Here is a 15,455-nt window from a genome sequence, read left to right on the forward strand (position 1 = left end):
TCAGTCCAAGGGACTCTCAAGAGTCTTCTCCAACACCACAGTTCAAAAACATCAATTCTTTGCCACTCAGCTTTCTTCACAGTCCAACTCTCACATTCATACATGATCCCTGGAAAAACCATAGCTTTGACTAGACGGACTTTTGTTGGCAAAGTAATGTCTCTGGTTTTTAATATGCTGTGTAGGTTGGTCATAGCTTTTCTTCCAAGGAACAAGCATTCTTTAATTTCATGGCTGCAGTCACCATCTGCAGTGATTTTGGAGCCCCCAAAATGAAGTCTATCACTGTTTGCATTGTTTCCCATCTATTTGCCACAAAGTGATGGGACCAGATGCCATGATCTTCGTTTTCTGAATGTTGAGCTTTAAGCCAACTTTTTCACTCTCCTCTTTCACTTTCATCAAGAGGCTTTTTAGTTCTTCTTCACTTTCTGCCATAAGAGTGGTGTCATGCACATATCTGAGGTTATTGTTATTTTCCTGGGAATCTTGGTTCCAGTTAGTGCTTCATCCAGCCCAGTGTTTTGCATATCGTACTCTGCATATCTTTTCACTGTCCTAAAAATCTTATGTGTTATGTCTATTCATCCTTCCTACCAAACCCCCAGCTCCTGGTGACTGGTGATCTTTTTACTGTCTCTACAGTTTTGCCTTTTCCAGAATGTCACAGGGTTGAAATCAGAGTATGGAACCTTTACAAGGTGGCTTCTTTGACTTAGTAATAGGCATGAAAGAGTTTTTCCAGGAAGTAAGGTGACTAGCTGACAATGAGAGGGTGACTTTATTTTGAAAAGAAAGTATGGAATAGTGATTGTACAGAAGTGAACAGTGAATGAACTAATAAAAAGGACATATGTGTAAATAATAGTTTAGATTAAAGATGCCAGTAGGTCATTGTTTCTTAATTTAAAGTGACACCAGTTCTCAGGGCTGTAGGCTCTTCCCCAGGCTCATTGCATTCGCACAGGGGGACAGTTGCATTTAAGTGGGTTGGGATTTGTCAAGCAAGTGTAATGTAGGCTTTCAATCTGGGTCTTTGCACATTTCCTTTTTGTCTCATCTTTAAATCAAGTACACAATTCCCCAACTTATATTTGTCATAATCTAGAGTTAGTTTGGACTTACCAAGTGGTAAAAAAAACCCATCAGTCAATGAAGGAGATGCAAGAGATGTGGGTTTGGTACCTGGGTCAGGAAGATACCCTGAAGTAGGTAATGGCAGCACACTACAGTATTCTTGCCTGGAGAATGCCATGGACAGAGGAGCCTGGTGGGCTACAGTCTCTGGGGTCACAAAGAGTTGGACACAACTGAAGTGATTTAGCACACAAGCACATAACATGCAGAGATAGTTTAGGGCAGAAAGAAAAGTCAAGAGCATTCAAATATAGAAAAGCTGGTTCTAGAATACCCTGAAATATTTTCATAAAACCTTGGTTAATTTTTAGAACTCTGTGTCACGAGAAGAATTTTCACAGATATGATAGGTCATACCTGGGGTGATGGATCGGTGATAGGAGGAAATACTGAATAACAAACCAACTAAAGAAGTTGATTCATTTTCTGGATTTTTATAATCCATTGATTTAAAGCTTAGAAGAAGCTATATAAATAACTTACCAATAGGAAGGTACATAAACAGTGATATGCTGAGGCATCGTCTAATATTTTACCAAAACAAGGTGATCAGTAAGAAGAAACCAAGTCTTTAAAAGGAGTGAAGAGATAGAGAGTATACTTGTTGATACACTTGAAGGCAATAGATGAGTAAAAGTATATCTCCTGTTACTCATGCCTGCATCTTCCTTGACAATTATGCCTAAAACAGTGACAGTGCTTCATGTCTTGTCATTGTGTCACCTTACATAATAATCTCAACATTTAAATTTATAATGTGTTTTAATTATCAATGGATTTTTAAAATAGCAACATAAACTTTTAAAAAAAATATTTATGAGGCATCATTATTTTTAAGCATTTTTTAAAATTTTACGGAGACAAAATAACTTACAGTAAAATCATTTCTAATTTTATTGAGTCAAAAAATGAAATATCAAAGGTAAAATTTAGAGACATATAAGTTTTCTTAAGCTTAAATCAGTCCCATATAGAGAAGCAGGCACATATTAGACGCTTCTGTGGTTTAGTCAAATATATGCAACCAGTTCAACATCTGTGATTCCTTCTTGTCAACAGCTTGATTCTACTAAGATTTCTTGCATGATTGCTCCAGACACTTTTGTTTCCAAGAGTCTAAGTATCTGAGTTGGATTTTTTAAATTTAAGAGTATAAGTACAGGGCTACCCCATTTGACACACTGATCAAAACAGATATAAGTAAGAAGCAAAGAAAAATAAAGTCACAAAAGATCAACAGACTTTAGAATAAATTATAAAAAGGACACTAGACCTACTTTTTAATATGTTAAATTTGGTTACATCTCTTTGAATTAGAGTTAATATACTCAGGTACCTGTGGCTCCACACCTGGGTAAATTCTAATTTAAATTTCAAGGAGAACTTTGGTTCTCTGGCTAAAGCTCTAGTGTAAAATCACCCCAGTGTTCATTGCAGCATACTGCCCCTTTTAAAATGTAGTAAGTAAGTGTTAGTCGCTCAGTCTTGCCTGACTCTTTACGTCTTCATGGACTGTAGCCCAACAGGCTCCTGTGTCCATGAGATTTTCCAGGCAAGTATACTGGAGCGGGTTGCCATTTCCTTCTCTAGGAGATCTTCCCAACCCAGGGATCGAACCCGAGTCTCCTATACTACAGGCTGATTCTTTACTGACTGAGCTACAAGGGAAGCCTTTATAAAATATATGTGTGTCAATTACAGATGCTGCTATCACATAGATTCAATGAGTTCCAACTCTAATGTCACTGATTTATAAACTGTGACAATTTGACAGCCGGCTTTAAATACTCTGTGCTCATTGGGAAAAGCAACCTGTAGTTAAGACTGTGCAACATGTGGGAAGTTCTTTGTAGATATTCCACAGACCATGAGCAAATTGTGTGGCATCCTGAATCTGCCAATGATTCATACATGGAACTAACTCAGATTAACGTTGGCAGAGGGGAGAGAGGTGGCTGTAAACAGTAAATAAACAAGGCAGTTTCCAATTGGTACCAACTCTCATTGAGAAGATCTTCCTTGTAGCTCAGATGGTAAAGAATCTGCCTGCAATGCAGGAGCCCCGGATTCGATCCCTGAGTTGGGAAGAGCCTCTGGAGAAAGGAATAGTAATCTGCTCCAGTATTGCCTGGAGAATCCCATGGACAGAAGAGGGAGCCTTGTGGGTTGCAGTTCGTGGGGTTGCAAAGAGTCGGACATGACTGAGTGACTAACACTACTGCTACTACTCACTGAGAAGCTGAAGGGCCCGGCTATCTCATTTCCCGGCCACCTACACAGGAGAAGAGAGTCTTTAATTGTGTCTTGAACTTTTGTTTTATTTTGCTTTGTGTGCTAATGAAAAGCATTATAAATCAACCCAATGAAAAGGTGCTGCTGAAAAGACTCAGCTCTTCATTGAATACGCTGAGTCACCCATTTTCTCTCCTATAGTACCCACCCACGACTTTTAGTACCTTACCCTCTGATACCTCCTGTGGAAGACCAGAGATTATGGGCATAAGCCTGGTGGGGCTGGGAGCCCTGCCCTTTCCTGCTATTATTCCTCAGGGAGCCCTGGGTTGGAAAGTAAAAAGCAGAGGTGGAGTCTATCAGCAGCCCAGCCACGACGGTCTTGGAGGGGTTCCGTCGTGCTATGACTGCATTAGAATTGTGGAAGACATTCTCTTGGGTGATGGCATTTATACCAGAATTTTCTCAGCTCCCACAGAAACCAAGGATCTGATCATTAACCTAAGGAGCAAAAGAAGGTCTGAACAAGGTGCTGTAGGAGGGCTCTGCCTGCTTAGTGTCAGGCAAGCAGAAAGCATTTTCCTAAAGGAGGTCTCGTATAAATTTAAATTACAGTATGGTTGGCATTTCAGGTTTTAACAACCAAGTTCTTAAAGAGAAGCAGGGCTAGACTTAAGAAAGAGAAAGGAAGGTAAATCTTGCATGCAAACAAAGGCCAGCTGCCGCAGCGGTAGGAGGGACAGCATGGAGATGGACAAGCCTGCAGAATTTGTAGGAGGTCATTTCGCAGTATTCGCAGATCTGGAAGAGCCCTCCACAGGAGTACCTGCGAGCAATGGAGATGCAGTGTGATTGTCAGAGAGGGGCAGGCTAGTGGTTTTCTTTTCAGAATTCACATCGTTAAGTCCAGGTTTACTGTTATCAGAAAACAAAAACAAAAATGTGGCTGTCAGTTCAGGATAAGGGAATACTTGGATTCAGAGCTAATCAGCCTGACTGTGAACCCAGAGGGTGCTCCGTGGCCAGGGTACAGGGGTAGAAAGCAAGCTGCCGGCTGCCCTGAACTGCAGCTGTGCCTCATGCAGAACTGGGGGTAGCCTGGCTCACTCCTCCTCCTTGCACGCTTCCGTTTTTGGATTACTGGGCAGTGGGAGCTGTCAGGTAAGATTCAGAAAACAAGAACCATCATGCATATCCCCCAACAAGCCAAACCAGTAGGAGCCTTGAAAAATTGATTTGCTGCCCTCTGAGGCTCAGTGGAATGAACCAACAACAGAGTGCACCACTCAGTAATCTTCACGGTAAGGCCAAGTATTCTAAGCAAAGATGTTTCTAACAGAGTAGAAGGCAATTTTCTCCCAACTTCCTTGGAAACAAAGCTGATGAAGAAAGACAGAAGTCAGCCTGTGCTGCTGTCGAAGGAACGGGCTATAAATAAACCAAAATTCAAAGAGATATTCAGTGTGATCTGTGCTGTGTACTTAATCACTCAGTCATGCCCGATTCTTTGCAACCCCATGGACTGCAGTCTGCCAGGCTCCTCTGTCCATGGGGATTCTCCAGGCAAGAATACTACAACGGGTTGCCATTCCCTTCTCCAGGGAATCTTCCCAACCCAGGGATCGAACCCAGGTCTCCTGCATGGCAGGCAGATTCTTTACCATCTGAGCCTCCAGGGAAGCTCAGTCAGTATGATCTACAGACACCAAAACTAAAGGAAACCCTATAAGATCATGATGCATAAAAATAATAACTGGCTAGGCAATGAAATAACCATCTCACATCTCTCAGGTGAACACAGAACATTTAATGTAATTAAAGCCATTCTATTTCTAGAGAGACAGACGTTTCAGCGGGGCCTTCGATTGGAGTATCTGTGCCAGAGAGCCTCTCTTCCAAGGTGAGCAGGTGGTTCATTGCAAGATGTCAAGGTCAGTCAGCAAGGGCCTGAGCCACCCTGCATCACCATCTATAACAATTAGATCAGGCTGGCGCTCCCAGACTTGATGAAACTGGATGGTCTTGAGAGGCATTTAGGAGGTAGAATCACTAGGACCTGGGTGACTGATTGGATGTAGAGGGTGAAGGATGGAGAAATGTTAAGGATGATGCCACTTAAACTTTCTGGCTTGTGGAGCACAGTAGATGGGGCTGCTCTTTACTGAAACACATTCGGAGGGAAGCTCACTAGTCTTAAGAATAATTACAATTTTCAACATCCTGTATTTCAAGGGTTTTTGAAATATGGCAATGGATAAAATTGGAAATAAATTGTATATATTATTTCTTTGGTTATGAAAAAGATAAGATAGAATAAACAATGTAGTGTGAGAGAAAAGAAGGGCGTCTTTCTAACGATAATTCCATGTAACGTGACTAATCTGAACCCCTTGTTGCCCCGGGGAACTACATCCTCCGCTTTTGACTCTCAGTGAAGGATGATTGCTTGGTGAAATATTTCCTAAATGTCTTTCCTTTGTAAAGTGGATTATTGTGTACTTTATGTCACAGCAGCAGGGACTCTTCCTTGGCGTGTGGTTCTGGGGACATAACCTCTTTCTTACTTTCTCATTCTCATTGTTTCATCTGCAAAGTGAAGGTTGCTCACTCATGTCTGACTCTTTGTGACCCCATGGACTATACAGTCCATGGTATTCTCTAGGCCAGAACACTGGAGTGGTTAACCAATCCCTTCTCTCGGGGATCTTCCCAACCCAGGGATCGAACCCAGGTCTCTCTCATTGCAGGCGGGTTCTTTACCATCTGAGCCACCAGAGAAGTCTTGCAAAATTGAGTATAAAAATAGTAATAACATCATAGAACTATAATGAGAATTAATCAAGATAATATTTGGAGAGGTTTCAAACAATGCCTCAACCTAGTGAATATAAGGCATCACTCAAGTTTAGAACAAACTAGAAAAAAATTATGACATTATTTTGTAAACTTTGGGTAACATAGTATTAAGAACAAAGTTATAAGTCATGGTTTAGTTACTTTTGAAAAAAGAACACTCTTCTCTTTTTCCATATTATTTGTTTTTTATTTGGCTCATCTTAAATATGAGGCAAATCTTCCTGTACTTTTGTAAAACACATGTCATATATACAGTATTTTTCAGAAAATGAGATTCATTTTTCTTCTGTATACATAGTGCATATACTATGAAAACTTTCCCAACTTTGTGATATATCCCTCAAATATATTCTTCAATGCCTATTTTTTAGTCCACCATAGAGATATAATTACTTGAGTAACTAAACATTTGAATATTTGCTCCAATTTTACACAAAATTTAAATTAAATTATGATTAATTTACATGTAGCAAAATATCTGCATAGATCCTTAATGTTTAATTAGGATAAATTTCAAGATATAGAAATTTTTATTAATGGTTTTAAAGTTCTCAGTAAATATTATTAATTGTTCCAGAGGAATTACACCAATTTATACTGCACACCATCTTCCCCAGAAACTGTAAAAATATGTCTTTTCTATATGCCTTCCATATGCTTGGTATTATCACTGAAAACATTTTGATACATACTAAAAGTGGAAATTTTTTCCTCTGATTTTAAGAATTATCCATCTGGTTAAAAATTTTTACATATTTTCAACTATTGTACTAATTTCTTTTATATGTTTGTACCCTCATCACTTTCTGTTAAAAATTACACACACACACATATATATATATATACACACAAATAAATTACACGTTGTAATAATTTTTGACAATTTATGGTTGATTTACATTCCTTTTCTTTTTTAATGATGGAACTCTTATGTTCATGAAATTTAGCTTTGCAAGTTCTCCTTTAGGTGTTTATGCAACAAAATACTGTTTTACTTTTTTATATTTTCACCTTTTGCATGTAAGTTTTTCATTTGAAAACTTTATTTTTATGTAAACTCTGTGAAAGAGTTCTTATTTTATCATAAAATAATCAAACATGCATCTCCTCTCTAGTCACTTAACAGATGACAGTGTAGTTACAGATTTTTAGAACTTTTTATCCAACACCAAACAAAAGGAACAAAAATAAAAATAGCAAGTTATACACCACTAATGATGATATTCTTCAATTCTTCACCATTGTCTACCCAATCATCTACCCAGTTGCTTCTCCCTTCCTTATTCTTGGCATATAGTCCATCATGAAATCCTTGAGTTGCTACCTTAAAGAAATCTCTCTATTCTGTTTATTGTTTTCCATCTCTTACTAACAACATCTTCATTTATCACCATTTTCTCTGACTAAACTCAGTTGCCTTCACTGGTCACTGGACATTTTTTTTTTTTTTTAAATCAACTATAGTTTCTGCCATGGTGCTTTTGGGGGACTATTGTTTCATCAAATCAAGTTTTTCCTGCACTGAAATATGCAGATATAAATTTGTCCAGAAATATCTGAGTGCAATTCATTGTTTAAAATATTTTTACCAAATCTTATTTGTTCTATATTAGCTTTGGCTGTCTTCAGTGTCACACATTCTTTGGCAAAGAACAGTGTTAGTTTAGCTTTTAAAAGTCTTCCTTCTTTTTAAAAGCAGTGCCCTGGTGAAAGCACATCCATTTTGACATATTAGCACTCCACCCAAGGCCTCATTTTTCCCATCCCTTTTTTACTCTCCTTCATCTTCGTCCTTATTTTCCCTCTGAGTCTAAAGTAGCATCTATTATTGGCTCAGGACACCAAAGATGTGCTGGCTAGGCTTCCACAGAAGACATGACAGGTAACTGACTTTTAAAATCTGTATTCTATAGCAGATAGATTGACAAATATTCATAAAAATTTATTTATTGACAAATATTCATAAAAATTTAAATGAAATTTAGAATAAATTGCTTACTGAAAATGCCTAGAATTCCACAATTTCTATTTTCCCACCATGAAGGCATAAATATTATTAACAATAGATTATATTACAAAAATATTATTTTAAAGTAAAAGGTGTTTTAACTTCAAAGTATATATTTTAGATTTACTCAAAGCCAAATCACTGTACATCAATATATAATCAATATATAATCAATCTTGAAATATTATTATTAATACTAACTAATATTTCCTTTTCAGAGAAGGCAATGGCACCCTACTCCAGTACTCTTGCCTGGAAAATCCCATGGACAGAGGAGCCTGGTGGGCTGCAGTTCAAGGGGTCGCTAAGAGCAACTGAGCGACTTCACTTTCGCTTTTCACTTTCATGCATCAGAGAAGGAAATGGCAACCAACTCCAGTGTTCTTGCCTGGAGAATCCCAGGGATGGAGGCTGCCGTCTATGGGGTTGCACAGAGTCGGACACGACTGAAGCGACTTAGCAGCAGCAGCAGCAATATTTCCTTTTAATAAAATAAATTCAATATATTATCAAGTATGGATGATATTGATATCAGTCTTTTAGTTACAAATGCTTTCAGAACATTCATATTGAATGTGCTGTGCTTTGTCATTCAGTCGTGTCTGACTCTTTGTGACCCCATGGACTGTAGCTCACCAGGCTCCTCTGTCAATGGGATTCTCCAGGCAAGAATACTGGAGTGGGTTGCCTTGCCCTCCTCCAGGGGGCTTTTCTAACCCAGAGATCGAACCCAAGTCTCCCTCATTGCTGGCGGAGTCTTTGCTGTCTGAATCACCAGGAAAGACCAAGAATGCTGGAGTGGGTAGCTTATCTCTTCTCCAGGGAAACTTCCCAACCCAGGTATGGAACCAGGGTCTCCTACATTGCTGGCAGATTCTTTACCAGCTGAGCTACCCAGGAAGCCCATGTTGAATAACTGACAGTAAATCAATGGAAACAAAATGTCCAGCCACAGTAATACATTTTGGTGGGGGAACCTTTCCTAGAGGCCCCCAGAAAACTCTCCTAAAAGTCCAAATGATCAGAATTAAGCCACACACTGATGTCTTGGCTTCTAGAGAGTCCAGAACTCTAGTCTAGGACATGTTCAGCCACTGAGGTGGAGAAGAGTCTTCCAGGAGGCACCAGAGTGTCCTGAGAATCTTTTGTAAGTGGATGTTCATTATGTGTACTCAGTATATATGATTGCCCCCAGTAGGCATGATTTTCTCTTGATTAACAATGCTTCTGGAATTTAGATATCTGATATTAAAAATAATGACAGAAATCAATATCTTAGTACCTACAGTATAATAAGTATTAATAATATAAAACTTTATATATGGAAAAAAAATAAGCATTTATATTTTAGAACACATTTTTATATTACAGACATATTGTTTAATCAAAGATTAGATTAATTTTTGTAACAATACTATATATATCCCTACCTATGTGAGGAACAGTAAATATTTCATAGTTAATGATGTAAACATAATGAATACATTCCCTTAATATTTTTCCCAATCTTAGAACATAAATTTTATGCCTTTACTTAAAAAGATATAATATAATATTAATAAACAGATACATTTTTATTTACATGAAAGTTTTCAATTATCATCAGGTAATGATGTGGCAAAAATTGTTTTCCAGCAAGATTTCCTCTGATAACACCTGCAGACAAAGAAGGAAATGACGATGGGTAAAGACTCCTGAAAAGATCTTTTGGTGTCATCTGCTTGCTGTTGAGATGCCATTTGTTCACATTTTCACTTCAATCAATACCCCTGGTGTATCTCCCCATCAATAGTAAATGATCCTTGCTCCATGTAATTTAGAAGATTTTCTCAACATGAAATAACCCTCGAGTGAGCCATTTTCTACCCATCTGCTGGGACCTGTAGCCCTCTGTCTATTTCGTGAAATTACCAAGCACAGCATTCTTAGGTTGTTAGATTATATCATTGCCACATATCAAACGTTGGGAAAAATTTTCCTACATTTCTAAAATGTTGCTTTTAAGAATGACTAATCTTTCTTAAAATCTCTTTTCCTGGGGACTTTCCAATATTGATGCCTACATATAAATAATCTCTTATCATGCATACTTTTAAAGATATAATTTGACAACATGTATCAAAATATAAAAGGAATATAGCCTCTGATCCAGTGTTTGATTCCAAGTGTTTTAAAGAGATATTTGTCCTAGTCAACAAATACATGAATTGATGTTTGCATGAGTTGGAATAGAGCTGGTTGAAGAGACTGATAACAGATGGCAAAATCTCAATACCTTAAAAATGACTAAGTTTCCACTTTGCCTATGCTGAGGTGGGGACTCTGCTTCATATGTTCGCACACCAAGACCCTAATCTCAAATGTCTTGTTCCCATAGCAGAAGAAAAGTTTGCTCCTGAGGAACATAAATTTGCTGTAAATATAAAAATGTAAAATATTGTAGCTGAAAGGTAACAGCATTTTCATTAACAGCTCACCCTGAGGATTCTACCACTAATGACATTCTGTTCTCTGCTTAGAATGAGGAAGAGTCAGAAAATTTTGGTGAATAATGTCACTGACTACTATCATTGCATCCCTGAGTTTTCTCATTATGTTAAAGACTGACAACCATCAAAACACTTATCAATGAGGGTTGGTTAAGTAAGTTATTGTGTATTCACACATTAGAATACTTCTCACCATTTTTAGGTGATTAAAATTTACTGATATGGCAGTAAATACTGTTTCTAGGGATGAAGCACTGTTAGTTTGTGTATGAGATTTATTCTCATTTAATTAAATTCAGCCATGAAATTAAAAGAAGCTTGCTCCTTGGGAGAAAAGCCATGGAAAAGTTAGACCATGTATTAAAAAGTAGAGACATCACTTGGCTGACAAAGGTCCATATTATCAATGCTATGGTTTTTCCAGTAGTCACCAACAGATGTAAGAGTTGTACAATAAAGACGGCTGAGCACTGAAGAGTTGATGCTTTCCAACTGTGGTGATGGGGAAGACTCTTGAGAGTCCCTTGGATAGCAAGGAGTTCAAACCAGTCAATCCTAAAGGAAATCAACCCTAAAGATTCATTAGAAAATCTAATGAATATTAGTAGTTGAAGCTGAAGCTCCAATACTTTGGTCATCTAACGTGAAGAGTCAACTTATTGGAAAAGACTCTGATGCTGGGAAAGACTGAAGGTGGGAGAAGGGGAAGACAGAGGATAAGATGGTTGGATGGCATCATTGACTCAATGGACATGAGTCTGAGTAAACTCCAGAGATAGGGAAGGACAGAGCAGCCTGGTGTGCTACAGTCCATGGGGTCACAAGAGTCAGATATGACTGAGTGGCTGAACAAAAACACAAGAGGAAGTAAATGAAGGTTTTGAAACACCCATAGAAGGAGGCTCAGACACACTGACTGCCATCAAGGAGAAGGTGACTGAATAAAATATTGATTTCTATGTTCAGTTTCCTAAAAAGTTTTTCTATTTTCTCAGAAAAGTTTATCTTTTTGTAAACAAATAATCCAAAGTGGCTGGAATCACTCCTATTGTGAGTGTGAACGGCTCTTCTTAATTAACACTGTATTTCCAGATATTCTCTCCTCGCATATGGGAAGCCTATTAATTTTGCATATTTTTGTGCAATCAATTAAAAATACTCTGTTATTATTTTAGTAGGCTTTTTTTTTGGACTTTTGAGCAAAACTATCCTACATTTCAAAATTAATAGTAATTGTACTAACTCCTTTATATAGTCATTCCTTTTACTTCTTTTTTTTAATATTTATTTTTATTTGTTATTTACTTGGCTGCATCAGGTCTTTATAGCTGTGGCATGTGGGATCTAGTGTCCCGACCAGGGATCAACCCTGGCCCTGTGCATTGGGAGTGCAGTCTTAGCCACTGGACTCTGATGAAAATCCCATCATTCCTTTTACTTTTACTTACTATGCTGTTGAAATGATTTGGGTTTATGGAATACAGTGGGTAATACTAAGGATGAGGCAGAGATTGGTCTAGCCCTCCCATAAAAAATCGGGCTATAACTATACAAAACACATGAGATGACCCTTTTCATCATTGGGCGTAGGGAATAATGAGTAAAACCCCATGAAATAAAGAGAAACTCTAGCGGCAAGCTTTCCAATTAGCCCATCTCTCTGCCTGAGAACACTTTCCCTGACATAAAGCAAAGAGCTGCTGTCCAAGCCAAGCCACACAGCTGACGAGGCAGGTCAGGGGTGGAGCAGAGAACCCGCAAGTCCTTGCTGTAGGTGAGTCCTTCTCAAATTTTTTCTTACATATGTACAAGGCAAAGTACCAGAGGCTTACAAGAGCATGGCTGCTTCAGGCAGAAAAAGAACCAGAAACACTAGAGTTCAGACAGTGCTAAGAAATGTTGGCCTTCGAGCCTTACCTGGGTGGACAGAAGTCACCGACCCTTCAATAATCCCAGAGTGAAATACCAGCTGAAATATCACTCAGGCCACATCTTGGGAGCAAGAACCTCACCAGAAATAAGGCCTCTTCTGGACCCACCTCATAAACATAACAATCCACAGTAAAGAGAGAAGTAAGGTGTGAAGTAGGGGTTAGCAATACCTGGAGTCTTCCACAGACCCTTATTCACAAAGTGTAAAGAGGACCTCATACAAGTTAAAGGAGAGCAGTTAATAACTCCCCAGTAAAGAAAAAGAAAAAAAAGCAGCACTCCTCAGAGGAAGATAATCAACTCCAGGCTCTCTAAAATGTTATTCACAATGCCTGTGCAAGCTCGGCCACTCAGTAGTGTCCACCTCTTTGTGACTCTGTGAGCAGCAACTTTCCAGGCTCCTCTGTCCATGGGATTCCCAGGCAAGAAGACCGGAGTGGGTTGCCATTTCCTACTCCAGGGAACCTTCCCCACCCAGGGATTAAACCTGCGTCTCCTGCATCTGTCTAGTGAACAACAAAATGCTTCTAGATGTCATATATATGTGCTTGTTTATAATGTAAAATATTCCAAGTGAAGAATGAAAGCAGAAAAAAGAAGTCAAAAGTAGCCATGAGATGAGCTAGGCAGACTATAAAGCAATTAAAAATGTATAAACAGAGAATTAAAGAAAGATATAGCTTTAAGTTGTAAATGATAAAGGCCATCAGATAAATGAAAATTTTTCAGAGAATCAAATACCAAATCTAAGAATTAAAAGTTCAATAAGTAAAAATCACTGAAGGGACTTAACACTAGACTGGAGACAGCTGAAGAATTAGTCACACACCCTGAAGATTGATCTGTTGACATTTTTCGACTAAAGAAATGAGAGAAAAGGAGTTGAGAAGAAAGTAAAGAGAGCCTCGGAGGCTTGTGGGGGTAATCTCAAACATTCTAGTGTCGAAGCCTTTAAAGGGCCAGAACAATATGGTAAGAGTGGGGCGGGAAAAAGAGTTTAGAGATACAAAGAATAAGCATTTCCAAAAACCCTCCCAGAGTTCCAAAACCTCAGAACCTCAGGCAGGAAGAGACAGAAAGAGACCACCTAGGTCTCTCCTTCTCCAACTGCTGAAAGCTGAAACAAAGGGGAATTCTAGAACCAGCAAGAGAAACAAGAAGCCCAGCATCGAGAGAAATAGTGACATCAAGGACCTTTTAAAGAGCTAGAAACAGCAACATAAACGACCATCTCAGAATTCTATGTCCAGTGAAAATACCCTTCAAAATGAGGGTGTGAAGACAGTCTTAGATAAGAGAAAGCTGAGCGGTTTATTGGCTAGCAGATGCACACAGAGGAAATGCTAGGGCCTGGCCTGCTGAGGGCTTCCCTGGTGGCTCAGAGGTAAAGAATTCGCCTGCCAATGCAAGAGACACAGGAGATGTGGGTTTGATTCCTGGGTTGGAAAGATCCCCTGGAGAAGGAAAATGCAACCCACTACAGTATTCTTGCCTGGGAAAATTCCATGGAACAGAGGAGCCTGGTGGGCTACTGTCCATGGGGTCACAAAAGGTTGGACGCAAGTGAGCACTCATGAATGCCTTTCTGCTGAAGTGACAGGATACTAGTCGGAAATGTAGACCCATGGGAGGAATGAGGAGCAGAATCCAGGAGTCCTTGAGAGGCTTGCCCTTGAGACCTGCCACAGATGGAAGGGATGAAGGCAAAGGCAGAAACGAGGCCCAGGGCTTCCTATCCCTGGCTGTGTTCACTCCATACAGAGCTTCCTGAGGAGGAAACCAGCTGGACTGTTGGCCTGCTCAGAATTCCTGGGCCCAGAGAACTTTCTCTTTACAAACAGACTCAGAACTTACAATGTATCCACTGACTGTGAGCTTTGGGAATACTGGTTCTAAACCAGGTCCCCTGGTTCAGGCGTTTAAACCACCATCTACTCTTTGTGTCATGCAAGGGGCTGACTTAAGCTTTGATTGATGAGGCATCCACTTTAAAGAGGCATTCTTTTCAAAGAAGATAATCTCAAATAAATACCTCGCCAGCCACCGCCAACCACTGAGACACCTTTGTTTTAGAGATCTAGGTTGATTTTGATAACTGACCATTTGGGCCACTCATTTTTTCTGTGCCTGGGGTTGAAATTCTCACTTTTTTGGTTTTCAATTCACTGGTAAAGAGTGAGCCCATGAAACTCTAGACCCAGTAAAAGCAGAACCTCTCTCTCTGTGTCTCTCTTCCCACCTCTGTCTCTCTCCTTTAATCTCACTGTGTGGCCCCAGGTGTGCTTTATAATTTCCACATCCTGTAAATAATAAAAGCATCCTCATAGTTAGTGCTGAAAGATGTCTTGCTGTCATAATATGAACCACAAGGGTCAGTCCAGTGGCAACCCTGGTTTGGAGGTGTCTGTGGGAAGCTTGGGGGGCTGGAATGAGTGCCCCCAGACATTTCTAGCCATAGAATCACCCTTGATCACCTGAGACCAGCACAAGATACAGCTCCTCTCTCCTGACCCCCGACATTTTTACTGTAACCAATTTTACTGCAGCTTCCTAAATGAATAAATTTCTCAAAAAGCTACTGAAAGCACCTACACCTAGGGGTTTGGGAAACTGTGCGTCCAATGGTAGAGGACATGCCAACCCAGAATCCCTGTCTTTCAAGTTTAAGGACTGGTCTAAAGCACAGTACATGGAGGAGGAAATGGCAGCCCACCGCAGTATTCTTGCCTGGGAAATCCCATGGACAGAGGAGCCAGGTCGGCTACAGTCCATGGCGTCACAAAGAGTCAGACACGACTGAG

This window comes from Oryx dammah, unplaced genomic scaffold (assembly GCF_014754425.2).
Source record: "Oryx dammah isolate SB20612 unplaced genomic scaffold, SCBI_Odam_1.1 HiC_scaffold_4, whole genome shotgun sequence".
NCBI classification, from domain to species: Eukaryota; Metazoa; Chordata; class Mammalia; order Artiodactyla; family Bovidae; genus Oryx; species Oryx dammah.